This window comes from Chrysochloris asiatica, unplaced genomic scaffold (assembly GCF_000296735.1).
Source record: "Chrysochloris asiatica unplaced genomic scaffold, ChrAsi1.0 scaffold00140, whole genome shotgun sequence".
In the NCBI taxonomy this organism is placed as follows: domain Eukaryota; kingdom Metazoa; phylum Chordata; class Mammalia; order Afrosoricida; family Chrysochloridae; genus Chrysochloris; species Chrysochloris asiatica.
Window position 1 is genome coordinate 6,818,189 of NW_006408658.1, and position 22,063 is coordinate 6,840,251.

The 22,063-nt window shown below is 42.1% G+C and overlaps 1 pseudogene across 1 annotated transcript in view; it reads left to right on the forward strand.

The window, feature by feature from the left end:
* The first annotated feature begins 17,701 nt into the window (after window positions 1-17,701).
* Window positions 17,702-22,063, forward strand: part of LOC102836233 — a 19,833-nt pseudogene continuing 15,471 nt past the window's right edge. The window contains exons 1-2 of the transcript XR_438765.1: window positions 17,702-17,760; window positions 18,366-18,503. The product of XR_438765.1 is annotated as an uncharacterized LOC102836233 (transcript). The remainder of the gene's footprint in view (window positions 17,761-18,365; window positions 18,504-22,063) is intronic.

Below are 22,063 nucleotides of genomic sequence, written 5' to 3' on the forward strand. Positions count from 1 at the left end.
AGATTAAAGACGACTTAAATGGAAAGATATTCTATTTTCACAGATTGTTGTTTTTGTTGTTAAGCATTGTCAAGTTAGTTCCGACTCACAGTGATCCTGAAATAGAGCTTCCAAGGAGTAGCTGGTGAGTTTGAACCACCTATTTTGCAATTAGCAGTCCAGTGCTTATCCCACTAGACCACACCAGGACTCTGTTCATGGACTGTTGTTGTTGTTGTTAAGTGCCGTCGAGTCGGTTCCGACCCATAGTGACCCTGTACAGGGTTTCCGAGGGTGTAAATCCTTACGGGAGTAGAAAGCCTCATCTTTCTCCCGCGGAGCGGCTGGTAGTTTCGAACCGCTGACCTTAAGGTTCGCAGCCCGATTCGTAACCACTACGCTACCAGAGCTCCTTCTGTTCATGGACTAGAAGACTTAATATTGTTAACATGTCACTACTATCCAAGCATTCTATAGATTCAACACAATCCCAATAAAAATTTCAACATCCTTCTTTAGAGAAATGGAAAAGCCAACTCTCAACTGTATACAGAAAGGCAGGAGAACCTGAATAGGTAAACAAAGTGGGAGGAGTCACACTTCTTGATTTTAAAATATACTTTCCAGGTCCAGTAATCAAAACAGCCTTGTACTGGTATGACAACAGACAGCAAGACCAATGGAATAGAATTGAGAGCTTGGAAATAAACCTACATATCTATTGGTCAAGGAGCCCTAGTGATACAGCGAGTTAAGCATTGGGGTGATAACCTAAAGGTGAGTAGTTCAAACCCACCAGTTGCTCTGTGGGAGAAAGATGAGGCTATCATAAAGATTTACACCCTCAAAAACCCTAGAGAGCAGTTTTATTCTGTCCAATAGGTGGCTGGTGGTGTACCATGGAGTCGGTTCCAACTCAATCGACTCTGCATAGGGTTTCCGATGGTGTAAATATTTATAGGAGCAGAAAGCCTCTTCTTTCTCCTATGGAGTAGCTGCTAGTTTCAAACAGCTGACCTTAAGGTTAGCAGCCTAGTCCATAACCACTATGCTCGCTACCAGAGGGCCATTATGAATTAGAATCAGTCGACTTGAGGTTTTATCTATTGTCAACTTACAGGTTAAGTCCATTTGGTGGGGAAAGATGAGTTTGTTTAATAAATGGTGCTAGGAAAATTGAATATCCACATACAGAAGAATGAAACAGGATCCTTGCCTCACACAGTACATAAAAACAAATACAAAATGGGTTAAGACCAAAATGTGCAAACTAAATCCATGAAACTCTTAAAAGAACAAGCATGGGCAACACTATTAAGCCTAACTTTCAACAAGGTTTATCTAATATAACAACAAAAACACAAACAGCAAAAGACAAAATAAATGGAGCCTCATAAACACTAAAAACCTTTGTTCATTAAGACTTTACCAAAAAAGTGAAGCCATCAACTGATAGAATTTTTTCAGAAATAAGTATAACTTAAATATATATAAAACTTCAGCAACTTAACAAAAAGACAAATAACCCAATCATAAAGAGATGAAAGACGTGAATAGACAATCCACCAAAGAGAGCATTCAAATGGCCATCGAATACATGAAAAGATACCAATCAAAACCACCATGACATAGCATTTCACTAATGTAATGGCTGCTAACCTCACAGCCAGCAGTTAGAAACTACCAGAAGTTCTGCAGGAGAAAGATGAGGCTTTCTGCTCCTGTAAAGATTTACAGCCTCGGAAACCCTGTACAGGGTCACTATGAGTCGGTACCAACTCCATGGCACTTAACAACAAGATAACAAATGAGCCTGGAAATAACAAATATTGTAAGGATGTGAGGAAATTAAAACTCTAATTAACTGGTGGGAATGCAAAATGGTACAGCTGCTATGGAAAACAATATGGTAGTTACTTAAAAGACTAAAAGTAGAATTAGCATGAGACTTCTGCAATTCCATTCCTAGATATATACCCAAGTCTTGAAAGCATGATACTCAAAAAGAGACTGGTGTACCAATGTTCACTGCAGCACTATCCACAATAGCCAAAAGGTGGAAATAGTCTAAACAAAATGTGGTACATATATGTAATGGAACACTATTTAGCCCACAGGAGAGATGATACCTTAATTAATGCTACTGTATGGCTAGAACTTGAAAACATTATGTCAAATGAAATGAGTCCATTACAAAATACCAAATATTATACGACCTCACTAATATGAAAAGACAAGAAAGGCAAACGTACAGAGATGTAAGTTTATTAGTGGTTACAAAGGCAGGAAGGAGAAGAAAAGGGAGATTAATGGTGATGGAAAAATCACATTGATTAAGTGTCCTCCTAATAATGTGTTTGGTGCTTCTGTTCTACCTTCTAATTCATTGTGTAGTAGTGCCTGGGGTCTTAAAAGCTTATAAGAGGCCGTCTAAGGCACAACAATTGGTCTCTATTCACCTGGAACAAGACAGGAAATAGTCAGAAATAGATGAAGGATATGGATGTTTGGCAAGCTGCCTCTATGAACAACGGCCTCTTTAGCCATGAGATCATGTGAACTGGATGGTGCCTGGCAATCATTATTGAACATATTGATCAAAGGTTCCATAGAAGAATTCTGATTAAAAAGAGGGAAATGTAGAACAGAATTTCAAATTTTCATGGACTTGAGACTTTCTTGCCAATAAAAGGAATTATACCTCATAGAATTTTGGGAAGTAGCTCATGTTAAAAAGCTTACAGTTGTTGTTGTTGTTGTTAAGTGCCGTCGAGTCGGTTCCGACCCATAGCGACCCTGTACAGGGTTGTACCTCACTATTGCATATGCTGAAAAATACATTAGCTACTGCTATTGTTGTTAAGTACCTTTGAGTCGATTCCTACTCATAGCAACTCCAAGTACAACAGAGGGAAACACTGCCTAGTCTATCCTCACAATCAGATGTTTGAGCCCATTGTAGCAGCTACTGAATCAATCTATCTAGTTGAGAATCTTCCTCTTTTTTACTGACCCTCTACCTTCTGATACTATTCATAGGTTTTCAATGGCTAATTTTTCAAAAAAAAGGACTGCCTCTACCTTCTTCCTCAGTTTAGTATGGATGCTCTGCTTCTGAAACCTGTCCACCATGGGTGAGCCTGGTGGTATTTGAAATAACAGTGGCAGAACTTCTAGCATCAGAGCAATATGTAAGCTACCACAGTACGACAAACTGACAGAAGAGTAGTAGTAATAGCTATTGATGTTACTGATTGCAAATATAATGGGCCAGATAACTTAAAAACCTTCCTTCTAAATATACCTGGAAATGCTTTGTAAAATGTGTTCATAAGGACCCTTTGAGATTATGCCTGTTAATAAGTTATTGTTCCTCAATGTTATGCTATTGTAACTCCACACCTACACTGTTATGCTCTGCTTTGTGATGTTGGGACTTGGACTCAACCAGCAACATTTCACCTTTGCCAGCTGAGTCCATAGTAGATTTTGTCAATAGGGAGCGCTGGGGGAAAAAGGAAGATAGAAGGTGTCTCACTGCACTTCCTCCTGTGGTTTGCTGTTTCTTGAATATAGCAGTTGATTCCTCCCAGTTTCTTTCTAAACTCCCAAAACCAGCTTCACTGTGCTCACTCAGAGATACTAGCACCAGCTGGGCAGAGTTCAAGTGAATCTGGTCCCTCCAGAGGGGTAACAACTTCTCCTCAGAGAATCTGGGTGTAGCTCCTCCGGATTCCTCTGGACTTTTAGGATCTGATAACCCCAATCTCCTTCGTTTCTCAGTCCTAGCGAAGTTGGCTACTGCAGTTACTATATCTAAGTTACTTTAAGAATCCCTTTTTGCTTTTTCTGATGAACAAAAAAATCTTAAATCCAACAAGAATTTTAAACAAATTCTTTATTGAGCTTCCTCTATTAAAATAACTGGTGTATAGTTTCTGTTTCACTGATTGGATCCTAACTGATACATAGATAAACAGATCACAGGAAAGTAAGGGAAATTCCAGGAACTAGAAACAAAGAAGAAGGTGAAACCCAGAGCAGAGACGTGATGATGCATAGTAGACTAATGTTGTTGTGAAGTGTCATTGAGTGGTTTCGACTCAGACCACTTATAGGGTTTTCGAAGCTGTAAATCTCTGCAAGAGCAGAAAGGCTTCATCTTTCTTCTGCAAAGCAACTGGTAGGCGGGAACTGCCAACCGTGTGGTTCACCGTCCAGTGCTTATTTTACAGAGCCGCAACATTGACCGAATGGACCAGATCACCAGCCATCCTAACAGGATAAGGAATATATATACAAATTTGGTTTTCAAGGGGCTCTAGTAGCATAGTGGGTTACATGTTGGGTTGCTAACCAAAAGGTAAGCAGTTTTAAAATACCAGCTGCTCTGCAGAAGAAAAGAGGTGGCTTTCCGCTCCCATAAAGATTTACAGCCTACGAATTTCTACGTTGGGATTCAGAATCAGCTCAATGACAGTGGTTATTTGATGTTTTGACCTTGAAGGTATCACATATTCTTCACTCTAGTCGTCCTAATAGGGTAAGGAATTATGACACTTGCAAGGTCCCGAAACAAAAGCCACAAACCCACTGCCATCAAATTGATTTGAACTCATTATGACCCTACAGGACAGAATAGAACTGGCTCCATAGGGTTTCCGAAACCGAAAATCTTCATGGGAGAAGGCAGCCTCATCTTTTTCCTGTGGACCAACTGGGAGGTTCGAATCATCAATCTTTAGGTTAGCAGTTCAATGCTTGAATCACTGCGCCACCAGGACTCCTCATGGATCCAGGAGAAAAGATCAGGGTTCACAAAAGGCCATTGAAAATTCAGTATAAAGGCTGAGAATCTCAGGGAAAACAGCCAAGAAAAATAGAAATCGGTCTATTAGGACATAAGAAAATATGCCCTGTTCATCTACTTAAACGGCAGGAAAAAAACTTCCAGAAATTCAAAGCCATAAATGTGTAAAACAAGTGGGTTTGGAGTTTAAGTTTACACTAAGCCATATATACTCTGCAAGTCCTGGTGTGACGCTGTGGGTTACTGCGCCAGACTACAAGGTCGGTGGTTCAAGTTTACCAGCTTGAACCTTCGAAACCCTATACAGGGTTGCTAAGGGTCAGAACAAACTTGACGGCACTTAACAACAACAACACTGTCTGCAAGTCCAGAAGAAACAAACACAAAGCTGTTGTAAAAGCTATCGTTGTTATGTGCCGTCAAGTGGGTTCTGCTCAAAGCAACCTTACACAGGGTTTCCAAGGAGTGGCTGGTAAACCAACTGCTAACCTTGCGGTTCAAACCAAACCTTGCCGTCCAGCGCATTGGACAATAAAGACATGAAAAGATATTCAGCATCATCAGTCATTAGGAAAATGGAAATTAAAACCACAATGAGATCCTTTCACTTTTTCCAGAATAGCTAAAATTAGAAAGACTGACAATAACCAAGTGTTGGCGAGAATATGGAGCAACTAGGAGTGTCTTGGTGCGGCACTGTGGGTTCATGCGCCAGACTGTAAAGCCGTTTGAACTTCAAGGTCGGCGATTCAAGCTCAACAGCTGCTCCTTGAAAACCCTATACAGGGTCACTATGGGTCAGAACCAACTCAACGGCACTTAACAACAACATATATCTGTCCAAACTCTATATTTTAAACATAAGTTTATTGTATATAGGACCTGATGTGGTGCTCTAGCATAAGTACTAGACTGCAGGGTCGGTATGAACTGCAAAGTCAGCAGATCAAACACACCAGCCACTCCTAGGAAACCCTACATGAGGTTGCTATGATTCAGAACCAACTCAACAGCACTTATAAGAACAACAAAACACAATGCTGTAGGGAGAACTGACCTTAACCCAGGCCACCAAAGGATTACCTTAGATGATGCTCCTCTAAACATGAGCTCAGAATCCAAAATTACAAATTACTTTTGGAAATAAGACCTAGTGAGTTAGAGCTAGTTATAACTTATAGAAAGAATGATTCCCTTAAAAGCTTCAGATATGAACAATATGATAAAGATTATAAATTAAGCTTATTAAAAATTATTATAGACATAAAAAACATGAGACAAAATTCCATGGAAAACAGGTAGATTTGAAAATGAATGCAACAGTACTTGTAGAACTGGAAAAAAAAAACCCACAAAAAACAACTAATATAAATAAAAACTCAAAAAGCAAATTAAACCTGAAGAGTAAATTAATGTACTAGAAGCTATACCTAACTACCCAGAAGGTAATGACAAATGTTAAATAAAGATTAAGAGCTATGAAAGACAAAATAAGGTTCAAATAAGTTAAATACAAGGACCAAGAAAGACACTATTTAACTTTTACAAAACTGAAAATATGATATCTCAGATTAAGAAATCACTATATGGTAGAAGTGAGGAGCTCTGGTAGCGTAGTGGTTATGAATCGGGCTGCGAACCTTAAGGTCAGCGGTTTGAAACTACCAGCCGCTCTGCGGGAGAAAGATGAGGCTTTCTACTCCCGTAAGGATTTACACCCTCGGAAACCCTGTACAGGGTCGCTATGGGTCGGAACCGACTCGACGGCACTTAACAACAACAACATATGGTAGAAGTGGTGGTGGTTATGCGCCATGGAGTCAGTTCCAACAGCAACCTTGTGTTGGGTTTCGAGGCTGTAAGTCTTTATAGGAACAAAAAGTCTCATCTTATCCTGCTGAGCACCTGGTAGATACAAACTGCTGACTTGCAGTTAGCAGCCCAACTCATAATCTACTACGCTACCAGAGCTCCTTATGTGCCTCCAATTATTGTTGTTGCTAAGGGCCACTGAGTCGGTTCTAACTTGTAACAACCCTGTATACGGTTTCCGAGGAGCAGCTGGTAAGTTTGAATTGGCAGTCTTGTGGTTCAAACCAACCTTACAGTCCAGTGCTTATCCTATAGCGCCATACCAGGATTCCATATATCCCAGTGGTGGTGGTCATGGTGGTGGTGTGCTGTAGGTTGGTTCCAACTCACAGTGACCCTGTATAGGGTTTGCAAGACTGTAAATCTTTATGGGAGCAGAAAGCCTCTGCTTTCTCATTTGGAACGGCTGGTAATTTCAAACTGCTGACCTTGAGGTTAGCCATCAGACTCGTAACCACTACTCTACCAGAGTTCCTTATATGCCCCCAATAGTATAAATAAAATCAAATTGCCAGCATATAATGAAACTACAGAGCATGTAAGTGACAAAATGGGATCTAAATAGCAACCAGAAAGAAAGCAGCTACTTACAATGGGATAATATAATGAAATTGCAAGCATTTTCTCAAGGGCAAAACCAACAAAATGCCATAATTTCAGTGAAATACTTTCAAAGCGCTGAAAGAAAATAACTGGTAGCTTAGTACCCAGCTAACCTATCAATCAATATTGAAGATGAGGCAGACTAAGATAGTCTTTACCTCTAATAGACTTCTGCTGAAAAGCATCTAAAGTATGTATCTAGCTATTTGACACAAAAGGAAGGAATATAATGCAAAAAGGAATGTGTTTTAAAAAAAAAACAAGGAACATACATGGGTAAAATTAAGTGATTATTAACAGCACAAAACAATAATTGTTAAACAATGAAATGGATTGCCTTTTGGAGTGGTCCTCTTATTCTAATTAGTGTTCATTTTGAGGCTGGGAAGCACAGATAAGCACTGGACTGAGAACCAAAAAGTCGGTGGTTCAAGCCCACCAGCTGCTCTGCTAGAGAAAGATAAGGCTTTCTATTCCCACAAAGATTTTAACAGTCTCAAAAACCCTATACAGAGTTGCTATGAGTTGGAACAACTCGACAGCACTTCACAACAATTTCTTTTCTGACCACAGGGTTTTAGCAGTCAGACAGAGGTATTAAAACATCCCCTTATCAGTTTTGTTCAGCCTCCATCCTAACAGTTCTAGAACCCAATCATGGTTAAAGGCAATCTTCCCACTCCCCAGTCCATAAATGAAGAACATTCTAAATAGAAATGATGCTTATATGCATTCTCGATTGAGATTTTCCAGCTTTAGGGGAGTACAGCTTTGGGTTTGGGATTAAGATTCAGGCATTATAATTACCATTTGCTTGAACTTGGGCCAAAAGACAAGTACTTCAGAAACTTTTACAAAGAAATATGTGCTCCTCCCTCTCAAAGGAGAAAATACCACACTGGAACAGCGAATGAACGAACACACACACCCTGGCTGAAAGCTGCCAAGTTTGAACTGAATGTTCCCTCATGTTCCCCAGCAGTAAAGATACCCACAATGTTGGAATCCCCAACTTCCTTACCATCAAAGGGTTGTGCCCCACCAGGGAGTAACATATTTGACAGTCCAAAATTTTAGAAACACAGGCAGGAGAAGAGAGAAGCATGGAGTCAAGCAAACAAACATTATCAAGTTTTCAGAAGATAAGTACCATTCCAATCAAAAGGATAAAGCTAGCTCAGAAAGACTCAAAAGCCTTAATTAAATGAAGACACAAAAGCCAGGCTCCTTCAGCCCAAGAAAATTCCTTCATTCCAAAGCATACATGAATGTTCATGGCATGTCTCAGATCCCGCATACGGTACAATAGACACTGTGCCTCTCCAGTACCTAGAAAGGCAAAAGACATACAAAAAAAACTCTGAAAAACACCAGGCAATTAGTGTCACCTGTTTGATGCTGCCTCCTCTGGACTCAAAAGGAGTCCAGAGGAGGCAGCATCAAACAGGTGACACTCTCTCCCACTCTCAGCCTTCACACATCATTTCTCTTCATAGCTTACTGCTGAAAAGCATCTAAAGTATGTATCCAACTATTTGACACAAAAGTTGTGCTCGTCTCTTGCTTTCACACCTAATCTGATTTGGCTCTCACAACCAACCCAGAAATAAACAAGGCAGGTAAGATCACTATTTATACATATGAAAAGTGAGGTCCAAAATAAATTAAACGACTTGTGCAAGACAAGCTGCACCTTCACAGCGACCCTTCCAACAATCCCCATGGACGACCAACTTTCAAAGACCCTAAGTATAACCAACCACGCTATGTGACTCTGACCGAGTTAAACATTAGAAATCTCCGATTTCCTGTCTAAAACAAGTGCAATACAGTAAATATAATAAGGTCGTTGTTGGTGGTGGTGGTTATGTGGGTTGGAGTCGGTTCCGACTCACAGCGACCCTGTACAGGATTTCCGAGCCTGTAAATCTTTATGGGTGCAGCTGGTAGTTTCGAACTGCTGACCTTGAGGTTAGCAGCCCGATTCGTAACCACTACGCTACCAGAGCCCTTAGAATAAAGTCGTTAGGAGAAGTAAAAAGATCCATATAAAGGTGGCTGAAACGTAATTAGTAATCAGAAAATGTTAGCAACAGCTAACTACTACCTATTATACTATTGTTAATAGGTGAAAACTTCCCATTGTAGGACCCGGCGGTTACAATTCTTTCAGGAACCTGCACCGTCCCAACGTTCTCACAGCATTTCATCTGCAGACACACCCCTAAACAGACCAGACACGCCAAGCTTCTCCCTTTCGGACCTGCGCCACTCCCCACAAACCTTACCCCCAATTGAGTCTCCCCTCAGATTGGGTTACGAAGGAGGCCTCTTGTTCGCACTGGCCTCTCCAACACCCCCTTTAGATCTGGGCATCCCTGCAGGAGCCCAGACACAACACCAACCACGATCCGCGCCGGTTACCTGGCCGCGCGCTCCCGCTTTGCCTCGCGCTTTCCGGGATCGCACTTCGCCTCGGGCTCGCGCCGGCACAGTGAACACACAATTAGTTTAAACAATGGCCCGCCCCCTTCGCGCCACACTTTGATTGGCCCCTGTCGGCTTTTGTCTCACGGAAGGGCACGCTTGAAGACCTAGGAAAAGGAAGTGCCCTTGAGGGCCTCTGGGAAGAGGGAGGGTGTCGCTACTTCCGGATTCCGGCCTGGATTGAGGGAAGTTGTTATGTGCCGTTGAGTCGGTTCCGACTCATAGCGACCCTGTGTAGGGTTTCAGAGGAGCAGTTAGTGGGTTTGAATTGCTGACCTTGTGGTTCTCCGTACAGCGCCACAAGTGACAACTACAACTCCCAACATCTCGCGGTCTTGGACCCCGCCCCTAACGGGTGTCAGGAAGAACTATATGTCCCGGTAGGCATCGCGGCAGCGCCTACGGTGCCCGGCGGGGATTTGGGGTCTAGGTAGTTACCATAGAGTTGCGCTGAGTAACTTTAAGGTAGTGGGACGCCGAGCCTGAAGGGGAAGCGACTTGTGGGTGAGTCGAGCTGGAAGCTAGGAAAATCACTTAAGGAGAGGAGCTCTATGAAGAGGGCTGAGACTATCATATAGAAACTAAGACCTTTTCCACTCGGGGATCTGAGAACCGCCCCGACTCCCAACTCTCACCCTTTTTCACAATAACCAAGAGAGAACACGCATTTGGGATGGACCGGGCAGGAGGAAGGCGCTATATACCTACACAGAATCACTGGTGCCTAAGAAATTCTTACATCTCAAACTTGGGGCCCCCAAGTTAACATGGATGCCTCAAATTGCTGACACACCCAGAGAGATCTGAAACTCCCTCAAACATGGGGCTGGTTGGTTTTCTTTTAAGGAGAACTCTTCAAGAGTGGAGGGGCAGCAGAGTAAATCATGGTCCTTAATTTGGATGTAGGTGACTTTATGGGTTTTAAAGTGCCCCCCTCAGTCTTCGGGGCAGTCAGCAGGAACCTATCCACACATTCATTAAGGACTCTGCTCTCAAGTTACTCAGTCTCATTTATCTGTGCCCTGATCAACTTCCTTGAGTTCTACAGTTCTTTTAAAGTCCTCAAGACAAAGCTGTTACACTAAGTAACTCACATAGCACATCCAGTTTCTTTTGATACAACAACTCTGTAAATCAGAGATATTTCCATTTTGTAAATTGGAAAACTGAAGCCCAGAGAGAGCAGTGACTTGCCCAAGGCCACACAACACGTCAGTGACAGAGTTAGATACAGCCAAGTCTTTAGAGCCTACTGCTTCTGTAGTACAAGAATTTGTTTCAAGAACTGGGTTAAATTGCCCGAGGGATTAGGAACCTGAAGGGCCTGCATTGGCCCATTAACACTTCAGCCTAAAAGCTTTTATAATCCTTCCCTGAACGTTTAAATGGGGGAAGGGAACTAGAGAAACTAAAGACACTGGGAATCAGTGCAATTTAACTGAATTGGAAACCAAACAGACTAGCTGACACAGAACCTATGATTAGCTTGCCTAAGAAATCCTTACTATCTAAAAGTTCTTCCAAGCTGGGTCCTAGGTCTGCTTCCTATCTCACTCTAGATTGTTTTCATGGATGCTTTCGTCCAAACCCACAATTTAATTTATCATTTATATGCAGATATACACAAGTATAAATCTTTATCCCAGATGTATATATACATCCACATCTGTATAGCCAATTGCTTCCTTAACATCCTCAGGATGTCTCAATGGCAACCCAAACATAATAGAATTCAGATCTATACACCCTGATCATCCCTTTCAAGCCTGGGCCTTTACTAGTGTTCCACCTCTGTATGTCCATGTATACAAACCTAAAATGAGGAGTTAAACCTTAATGCTGTTTCTATTTTTCATTGGTCATGAAATCCTGTCAGTTTTACCTCCTAAATCCTTTCTCTTGTCCTAGCTGCCATCATCTTTATCTGTCTGCCTTCCCTCCCAGTCCATTTTGCATATTGCAATCAGAATAATCCTTTAAAATGCAAATCTGATATTGTTCACTCCCCCACCCCAACCCACTCCTAACCCATTTTTAAATATCCTTTGTGACTTCCTATAGGACTCCTGGTATGGCATTGTGGGTTAATGTACTGGACTGCAAAATCAGTTTGAACTGCAAAGTTGGCAGTTCAGGCTCACCAGCTGCTCCTCGGAAACGCTATACAGGGTTGTTAAGGGTCGGAACCGACTCGACGGCAATTATCAACAACAACAACTGCTTATATAGCAGAAAGCAATACCTCAGCCTCTTCAGCCTTCTATCTACACGTCCACCTCCCTGTCTCCCCTCAAGTTATACGGCCTTCTTTACGATCTTCAACATTTCCAAGTAAGCGCTACCACTGGGCCTTGCATACACTGTTCCTCTGTCTGGTGTGCTCATCTTTTCCCCTTGATGGAGTTAATTTTTACTTATCCTCTAGTTTTCTCTCAATTATCACTTCTTTAGGCAAGTCTTCCCAATCTGCTTCAGACTAGGTCAGATCCCTCAATTAAAGCAATAGCATATCTCTTCCCTTTGGAGAACTTTTCACTGTTGCAATCATGTCTTCATTTATTAAGCATCTACTTAGATGAAGGAGCTCTGGTAGCGTAGTGGTTACGAATCGGGCTGCGAACCTTAAGGTCAGTGGTTCGAAACTACCAGCCGCTCCGCGGGAGAAAGATGAGGCTTTCTACTCCCGTAAAGATTTACACCCTCGGAAACCCTGTACAGGGTCGCTATGGGTCGGAACCAACTCAACGGCACTTAACAACAACAACAACACTTAGATGAGCCCAGTATGGCATTGTAAGATAAACACTGGATTGGTAACTGCAGGGTCAGCAGTTCAAACCCACCAGCCACCCTCAAAACCCTGTACAGAGTCAATGAGTTGGAACTGACTCATTGGCACACAGCTGCTCCATGGAAACCCTGCTTAGGGTCACTATGAGTCAGAATTGACTTGACAGCACTTAACAACAACAATATATAAGCAAGGCGACCTGGTGGCTGCTAATTCAAAGAGTCCTTTCAGTGACTTTGCCATGAAAAGAACTGGTGATCCCTCATAAAGATTATAGCTCAGAAAACCCTATGGGGCAGTTCTGTCACATGAGGTTACTATGAGTGGAAAATCAAGGGGGGGGGCACTTAACATCACTAGGTAGTAATCAGATAATTATAGTGTTATGAGTGCTACCATAGGAATAATTATAGGGTGCTATGGGAGCACAAAAGAGGTTCCACATCTAGATTTGAAGATAAGGAGCTCTGGTAGCATAGTGGTTACGAATTGGGCTGCGAACCTTGAGGTCAGCAGTTTGAAACTACCAGCTGTTTTGTGAGAGAAAGATGAGACTTTCTACTCCCATAAAGATTTACAGCCTTGGAAACCCTGTACAGGGTCTCTATGAGTCGGAACCGACTCCATGGCACATCACAACCATGACGACCTCCGAAAAGGTGACACCTGAGCTGAGTTCTTAAGTTAGAATTATCAAGACATAAGGAAGAAACTGGATTCCAAGCAGAGGGCGAAAGGCAGGTTCAGGAAACTTACTGAGAGTAGTTGCATTTAGCTGGAATGCAGGATCCAGGTTGAATTTTGGGCCACCCTTTGGCACTTGAGAATAAATACATTAGATTGTGTGGCAGGCTTTTACTGGCCTCCTTTTGATCTACCATAACCCATACAAAGAAATCCTCTTTAGGCCAGCTTGTTGAATCTCTTATCAGATCTCCTCAGGCTGTGGGTTATTCTTCGAAGCTTCCTGTACCATCATGTTGCTACTTGTCTAAGAGAGGACCAGGGATAGGCTATCAACAAATCAAATTCTAATTGTTTGTAAATTTCCAAAAATTGAAAACAAAATTTCATCAATTTGAGATTGGTTAACATTAAGACAGTTAGAATATGACACATACACTATAAAATATGACACGCCCATACTCTGCAGCTAAAAGTATGTCTCCAAATTAAAAAAAAAAAAGTTTACAAAGGGGGCTTCAAGAAAGTTCATGGAAAAATCCCATTATCTTTTCATTCCATTTTCCACAGACTTTCTGAAGCCCCCTCATATGCACGTGTTTTTTAAATACACAGTCTTATTCTAGGAGGTTACATTCTCAAACCATTAGTCGTGATTGTTGTTAGAATTAAAGATTCAGACTCAGTCTCTACATGATATACTACTGTGTTGTTCAACTTTATTTAGCTATCATGTTTACCCTTACTGAAAATAACAATAAAGATATTTCCAATTTGGAAAAGAAGAAATCCAATTCCAAAACAAGGTCAGTTTGGATAACCCATCCTGGTGTGGTGCTGTAGGTTAAGTACTGGACCGAAAGGTCAGTTTCTACCACAATGTTGGGAGTTCAAACTCACCTGCCGCTCCTTGGAAACCCCATACAGGGTCACTGTAAGTCGATGGCACGTAACAACAATATCATCTATTAAGTTAGTTTGGACAGATGAGGATGGTGCTAGGATCTAACATCCTGAGGCAGAATAACGTCTCCGAAGAACTAACTGCAAAAACAGCCATGGGAGTGAGCAAGGCACCATGTAAGCGTTGTCAGTTCTCCCTGAAATTGGGCCCACTATGTGTCTCCTTGAAGACAAACATTCATCTATTAATTTGCCCATCAAGCATTTACTGAGTTTCTCCTATTTTTTGCCATACTCACTATAGAGTAATTGTGTGGAGGGAGGGAGGCTGTCAGAGAAGAAGAACTGACTTAGGGTCTCCATCCTCGTACTTACAGGAAGAGACAGAAGTAGGTTATAAAGAAGTAGAGAATACATGTGCTTCCACTTGATGAGCATTTGCTACAGGACATACAGCAGCTCTCAAGGTAGAATTTGTCTACATTTTACAGGTGAGGAAATGGGCTATGGTAAAATTTTGTTTAAAGTCCAGTTAGCTATGCTTGTATAGCAAACCATCCTAAAACAATAAGCACAGCAAGTCAGCATGGTGTTTCTTCTGGTCTTGACTGGTCTCACTCAGTGTGCCTGCAGTCAGCTGTGTGAATTTCCTGATCTTCACTGGGGATAGGATGGCCTCAGCTGGGATCACTGGCTTTCTTGTCTGTGTCTCTCAATGCACATGTCTCCCTTTTCCCTTCACATTTTTATGGCACTTGCAGGGAGTTGTTGTTGTTTTTAGGTGCCATCGAGTCGGTACCGACTCATAGCAACATTATGCACAGCAGAATAAAACCCTGCCCGATCCTGGGCCAACCTCACTACTGTTGCCACACTTGAGTCCATCGGTGCTGCCACTTGGCCAGTCCATCTCGTTGCAGGTCTTCCTCTTTTTCTCTGACCCTCCACCTAACTAAACATGATACCCTTCTCCAGTGAGTAGTCCCTCCTGACAATATGTCCGAAGTACAAGAGAGGAAGTTTGGCCATCTTGGCCTCCAAGGAGCACTCTGGCTGCACTTCTTCCAAAACGGATCTCTTGCAAGGAGTTGTTGTGAAGTGCCGTTGAGTCGGTTCCGACCCATAGCGACCCTGTATAGGGTTTCCGAGGAGCAGCTGGTGAGCATGAAATGCCAACCTTGCAGTTCAAACGGCTTTGCTGTCTGGTGCATTAACCCACAGAGCCACACCAGGAGCAAACTCCCCTTTGTAAGCTTCTCACAGCTTCTTGTTTGTTAGGACCCCATTGGCCAAAGAAAGTCACGTGGCTGGACCCAGCATTAGTGTGGGATGGAACTACAAAGTTATAGGGCAAAAGGCTGGGTACAGTGTGGGTGACCATGAATAGGATCGTGAATGCAATCAGTCTAACTTAGGTTACAATATAATATTTATCTGAAGAAGACTTAACAGAAGACAGTACACTAGAACTGAGTAACAAAACATGAGTGGATTCACTAATTATGCAGCTGTTACTTGGTACTGGATGCAGGCGGGTTTGCCATCATCAATAGAAATCGAGCAGGTCTTTCTGTACTTAGGACGGTTTCATTGTTTGTATCTTGACTTCGTCCCTTTTGGTCACTCACAGGGCAGCAGGCATCCAACATGTTTATAGAATTGTATTAAATATCTTACTGTGAATGAGGTGTGTACTGAAACAGCTGAACCTTGGGGGCCAGTTGTTAGAAAGAACAGCTCAGCAGCATGTCTGAAAACAAATCCTATATTTGGAAGAATTTCTCTCTCATTCAACTCACATTTTCTGAGTGCCTTTTGGAAGCCAGGTTCTGATGAAAAGGATGCAATAACACGTTTACAGCCTGAGCTACAGTTTAAATGGATAGGATTAATAACACTTTCCAACTAACAAATTTATCCTGCTACTTGGGGCTCCATTTTTAATGCTAACCCATCCAGAAAAATGCTTCAGGAGCAGGTGCTACACAAAATCAGAAGTTGTTAGGCACACCGATGGAAGGAGGCTGCATAGCAAAAATCTACCCTTAAACATTTTAAGCTAAAAGCCATGTCCTGTAGTACAGAACTCTGGGGTCCTAATCAAGGATTTACCCAAGACCTAGGGGGAGAAAGTTCTCTGTTAGAAAAGTATCCAGTCCTGTTGTAGGTGTTGAAGTGAGATGGGCTCTTGTTTGAGAATACAAATCAGCTTCCTGTACTCAACCAAAGAATGTACTCTTTGTGTCTGCCTGTGGATTTGACATCTAAGATTCAGGTCTTCCTAGTTGACAACCCATGCCCACCAGGCCAGTCCAGCACTTTGCAGAGAATTCAGCTGTGAAGTGACTCAAACTAGCTTTTTCAGCTTTTTCAGAAGATGGTTACCTTTTCTTTAAGCTTGTTAAAACTCCATCCTTGCAGAATCAAAATCGCTAAAAATTGACCTGTGAACTGTATTAAGCCAAACCTGAATTACTATTAGGTCCTTGGTGTTTAAAAGAAATTCCATTTTTAAGAATTATTTGTCAATTTTGTTCTCTGCGTACAAACTATCAGCTTTGAATCAAATGATGAAAACTACATATTCCAAAGTTTTCCTTTTTGCTTTGGCTGCCAAGAATTTCACAGCTAAACATAAGCTTAGTTTCCTAAATTTCCAGGCACATCTCTTTTTTTGACTTCTAATTTCTTTGCCATTTAAAAATTTCTACATCAGCATTGCACAGTAAATGTGGCTATTAAGTACTTATATTGTTGTTGATGAATGCCTTCCAGTCAGTTCCGACCCATAGCGACCCTATATAGGGTTTTCAACGAGCGGCTGGTGAGCTTGAACCACCAACCTTGCAGTTCAAACCAACTTTGTAGTCCAGCACATTAACCCACAGTGCCACACCAAACTGTAATGTAAATAACAAATTTTAATGTTGATTACAAGTTGGAGTGCTATTTTGAATATATTGGGTTAAATAAAATATATTAATAAAACTTTGTCTCATACAAAACCCCTTGATAAGCAGATGTGGGACCCTATCCAAAGAAGCAGCGACACCTGAGATGGAGGCAGAGCTAGGGACGTGGAGAAAGGGAGCAGCTGAGGACTCTAAATTCATGGAAAGAGGGACGGACTGAGAGCTGGTGACCAGGAGGCAGGCTTGCAGAATGTGCCCTTTGGTGGTTTAAATTATTATATATGCCTGAGTGTTTGAAAAAAAATAAGAGCTAAAATGAATAGAGAGAAATACCGTTAACTGATGGTACATGGAGAGGATTATAATCATTGTAATGAATCAAAGTATATGATTTGTTGAATGTGAAACTGATGATCTGCCCTATAAACTTTCACTTGTCACAATAAAAACTTAAAAACAAAACAACAAAACACCCCCTTGATAAAGTTTGCTTTCAACTCTCTTTTCCCAGGTGAGTAGTGTTCTCAAGACTCTCCCAAATCTGTTCTAAGCTTTGTTTAAGCTAACAAATTGGAAAGGATCTGATTAGACAATCCACAGTACAATGTAAATGACTGATAACTTTGTGTTCACCCATCTTCAGGGGGTATTTCAACAGGGAACAATCCCTGAACGAAGGAATGAATCCCTAATGGTAGAATTTCAGGCTTCAGTGACAGGTGAGTAAGAGGTAGACTGGTTTTATGTGTGTATTTATATGTGTGACAACATGCAGGATGTGACTGAAAAGTAGGGTCTTTGGGATGAAAGGTAATGTAGTAGACTGGCTGAACAGAAAAGGCAGCAAATTTCCAGCTGGGTCAGGCTACAAAGGGCTGTCATCCTGTGCAGGTGCTTAGGGGATTTATTAAGTAATAGAAGAGCCCAGTTGATGTCACCAGAGGTTAAGTACCAAGACAGTCTCCATGGTAACTACAGTGAAGTCTAAGAAAGGGCCTCAGAGTAGGAATCTGAAGACCATGCTTGCAGTGCACAACTGACTCACTGGCTTAACATTGGGCAAGTTTCTTCACCCTTTGGGTTTCAGTTTCTTCATCTGGAAAATGAAAATGGGTGTTCTATCTATGTGATGTGAAGGTGTTCTGAGAAATAGGATGTATTCTAAAAATGCAAGAAACCAGGATTAGTACCTTAAAATGGAAATGTAGTTGAGCATGCAGGCCCAGAATAGCGGAGGGTAGAAAGAAGGGGACAAGGACTGTGGGGAGGCCTGAAGGCCAATGTCCCTTGTGTCAGGAACAGCAGTCCTTCTCTGTCCTTGTAGGCTGCACCAGGACTCCCAGGGCCCATGCTTGCACATGACCAACGATGGCATGAGCTATGAACAAACGGGACTATAAGAAGACTTCGGTTCAGGAGCCCCCCCTTGACTACTCCTTCAAAAGCATCCACGTCATTCCAGGTCAGCCCACAGAGCACTGCACTCCACTCACCACAGTAGGAGGTTCTTCACATGTGCTTGCAGAATTTATTTTTATTTTTTGATGGGGTGGAGAGGGAGGGTAGGAGTGGAAAGGTTTTATCCGTTTAAAAAAAATTTGAAAGGATTCAGGATAGTTGATGGATAATCTTCAAAAGAAGGCAAGCTATAGGAAGAAAGGTGAAAGAAACTCTAGAAGGCAATCTAATAGTTGTTGTTGTTGTTATGTGCCATCGAGTCGGTTCCGACCCATAGCGACCCTGTATAGGGTTTCCGAGGGTGTAAATCTTTATGGGAGTAGAAAGCCTCATCTTTCTCCCGCGGAGCAGCTGGTAGTTTCAAACCACTGACCTTAAGGTTCGCAGCCCAATTCGTAACCACTACGCTACCAGAGCTCTCTTTTTTATGTTGAGAGAAGGAAATGTGTGAAAGAAAAACACCCCCTGCAGCGGAGGCCCAGCCAGCAGGCAGACCCTGTCTCCTCTGAGGACCCTAACATAAGGAATCTTACTAACTGTAATCCTTACAGTTTCTATTATTTATTGGAAAATTTCTTAGATTCATTCCAACAATATTCACATTTATCCCATCATCACCTACACTTACTGCAGCCGCCCACACATTCATTCCCCTTCTACCCTTCAGTAACTTTCGTAAATGGCAGCCCGTCTGCTTCAGGACATACAGCAACAGCATGCGCTCAGGAGTCACCAGCTCTTTCCAAGAAGTTCTGCTGTCCCTGGCTTTTGTTGTCTGGTGGTGGTGTCAGTTCTGACTCATAGCAACCCTGTACAGGGGTTCCGAGGCTGTAAATATTTACAGGGACAGAAAGCCTCATCCTTCTCCCAAAGAACAGATGGTAGTATCGAACTGCTGACCTTGTGGTTTGCAGCCCGATTCGTAACCAGTACGTGACCAGATAGAAAACATCAATTCTTCTGTCTTCACAGAACACATGTACATTTGCATATCCTAGACCAGTATTGCTATTGGCCTTCTCTCTCAGGTAATTTGTGGCCACCTTTAAGCTCAAGGAGCTGGCACACAGTTACCCAGGAGGCAGTAGCCTTCACTTAGGTTTAGGGAACTTGGATTGGCATCAGACACTGCTAACTCATATTTATTCTTTCATGGGCACTCACATACCTACCATGATCTTTATTGTGCATATTATTTCTGATTGATGTAGTTCATGTTTCTTAGGATTTTGGATGGAATTAATAGCTACATACAAAATACCTGAGGGGACAGAGAAAGTGAAGGAAATATAATTCTATCTACTCTGAGAATACCCAGCTCTGAAAGGGGTGATAGAACTCTGTCCTGATTCCATAATACGTAAAAAGACAAAGTACTGCTATACAGCACAAAACAATCCATACAGATGCTCTATCCTTCATTCACTAATTGAGCACCTACTACTTATTTATAATTTGGATTACATATGTAATACTCGTGAGGGTATGTGTGTGCATCTTGCTGCTTGAACAAACACAAACCACCCTCTTGGGTACAAAGGGTGAGGTACATCCAGAAGCCCCAAAAGCTGGAGTGCCAAGTTCCCCAGAGGCTTTAGAGCATTTATTTCAAGCTAGGGTTAGAAGACAGGACAGAAGTTTGAGGATATTTGGCACACTCTTAACTATTTGGTGAATCAATCAAGAAATATATAATAAAATCAGAAACATCAGCAACTTTGCTGCTGCTGACTTCCATCAAGTTGGTTCAAACTCATAGTGACCCTGTATAGGCTTTCTGAGGCTGTAAATCTTTACGGGAGCAGAAAGCCTCATCTTACTCTTGTAGAGCATCTGGTGAATTTGAACTGCTGACCTTGAGGTTAATAAGCAAACGCATACCCCACCACTCTACCAGCGCTCCTTGGCATTAACGTTAGAGGGCATATAATCCACAGTACATCAACTAAAGTCCTCTAACATCTGTTCACAAATGTGCAAACCAAAGTCAATAAAGTATTGCTTCTAGGGTTCCAGTTCATACATGCTCAGGTTTATTCCTAAACATGTTTTAATGTGACCAGTGAATGGCTGTAGACAAGTTTTCTCAGTAATTCACCTGTCTTAGTGGCTTTAAAAGGAGTTCTGGTAGCATAGTGGTTACGAATCGGGCTGCGAACCTTAAGGTCAGCAGTTCGAAACTACCAGCCACTCCGCGGAAGAAAGATGAGGCTTTCTACTCCCGTAAAGATTTACACCCTCGGAAACCCTGTACAAGGTCGCTATGGGTCGGAACCGACTCGATGGCACTTAACAACAACAACAAGTGGCTTTAAAGGCGACCTGCTGGACCAGTTAAATTCAAGGCAGAGAAATGACTCCAAAGGGGTAAATATGATGATTTTTCTCAGAGGATGTATGACGATCATGAGGGCTTACTAGGAAGAAGTTTTAAGAAAACTGGAAACTGAATTGGTAAGAAAAAGGCCAAGAAAATTGCACTGAAAAATTTTTTTCCATCACAATGCACTTCCTCATTCTTAGAGGCTGTCCCACAAGATTGTTTTAGTAAAAACCTTTTCCATCCATCATACAGCCCTGACCTTCCCCTTGACTTCTTTTTGTTCCCCAAACTCAAGGAGTATTTAAAGGAACATAATTTAAGTCTCTCAAGGATGCCAAAACTTCCGTGTTGACCAGGTGTTGTAAATCAGAGCACAGAATTCTTCAGGAAAGGGTGGTGGTCATGAAGTGCTGTTTAGTTGGTTCTGACTTGTAGTGACCCTGTATAGGGTTTTGGGGAGTGGCTGGCAGGTTTGAACTGGATAAGTCCTGTTCTTATCCTACAACACCACACTAGGACTAAGGGAAGAGAAACAGAAACACCAGCTTCAGACCTAGATGGAGGATGTGTCAAAAACAGTATTCATATTTTGAATAATGGTGTCTTGTAGAAATACTTTTTGACCTACCGTCCTACAGTGTTAATGGAGTTCCCCACCATATTCACATACCAGCCCTACAGTTGGGGCTATGGGTGAACCAAGAAAGTTATATCAAATTGATTCTTGCATTCTGGAAACAGATGCAGGAAAACTGATTAAACAAATTGCATGGCAGCTCTTCAGAGATAAGAAGACAGGATCACGCTCCCTCCACCAAGTCTTTCTGGGATTGAGTGCCCTCTATTTCTAAGAGCTTTTATCCTTATGGTCCACTTTTCAAAGAGTGCCCTTGGCCTACTCTACTACACAAGGGAGCACTGACAGAAATCCTCAGGCAATCAGTGTCTAGTTGGAGTCTGAGGGGAGCAGTAACCTGTTGCAGTCTTGACACCCCACTCCACCTGATTTCAGCAGCTCTAGGCCTCAAGTTTTAGGGAACTCCATCCCACTGGTGGTGTCCTCTGAGTTTGGGATCAGTCATGCTTAGTTGCATTTTCCAAAAGATTGATGAGGACTAGGTACTCGCTGATATGTGGGCTTATTTGGACTTTTTAACTTTTACTCTACTGTCATTTCATCTTGGGGTTCTCAGAAGGTGTGGGGAACAGACGGCAGGATTGAACATTTACTCATAAACTGG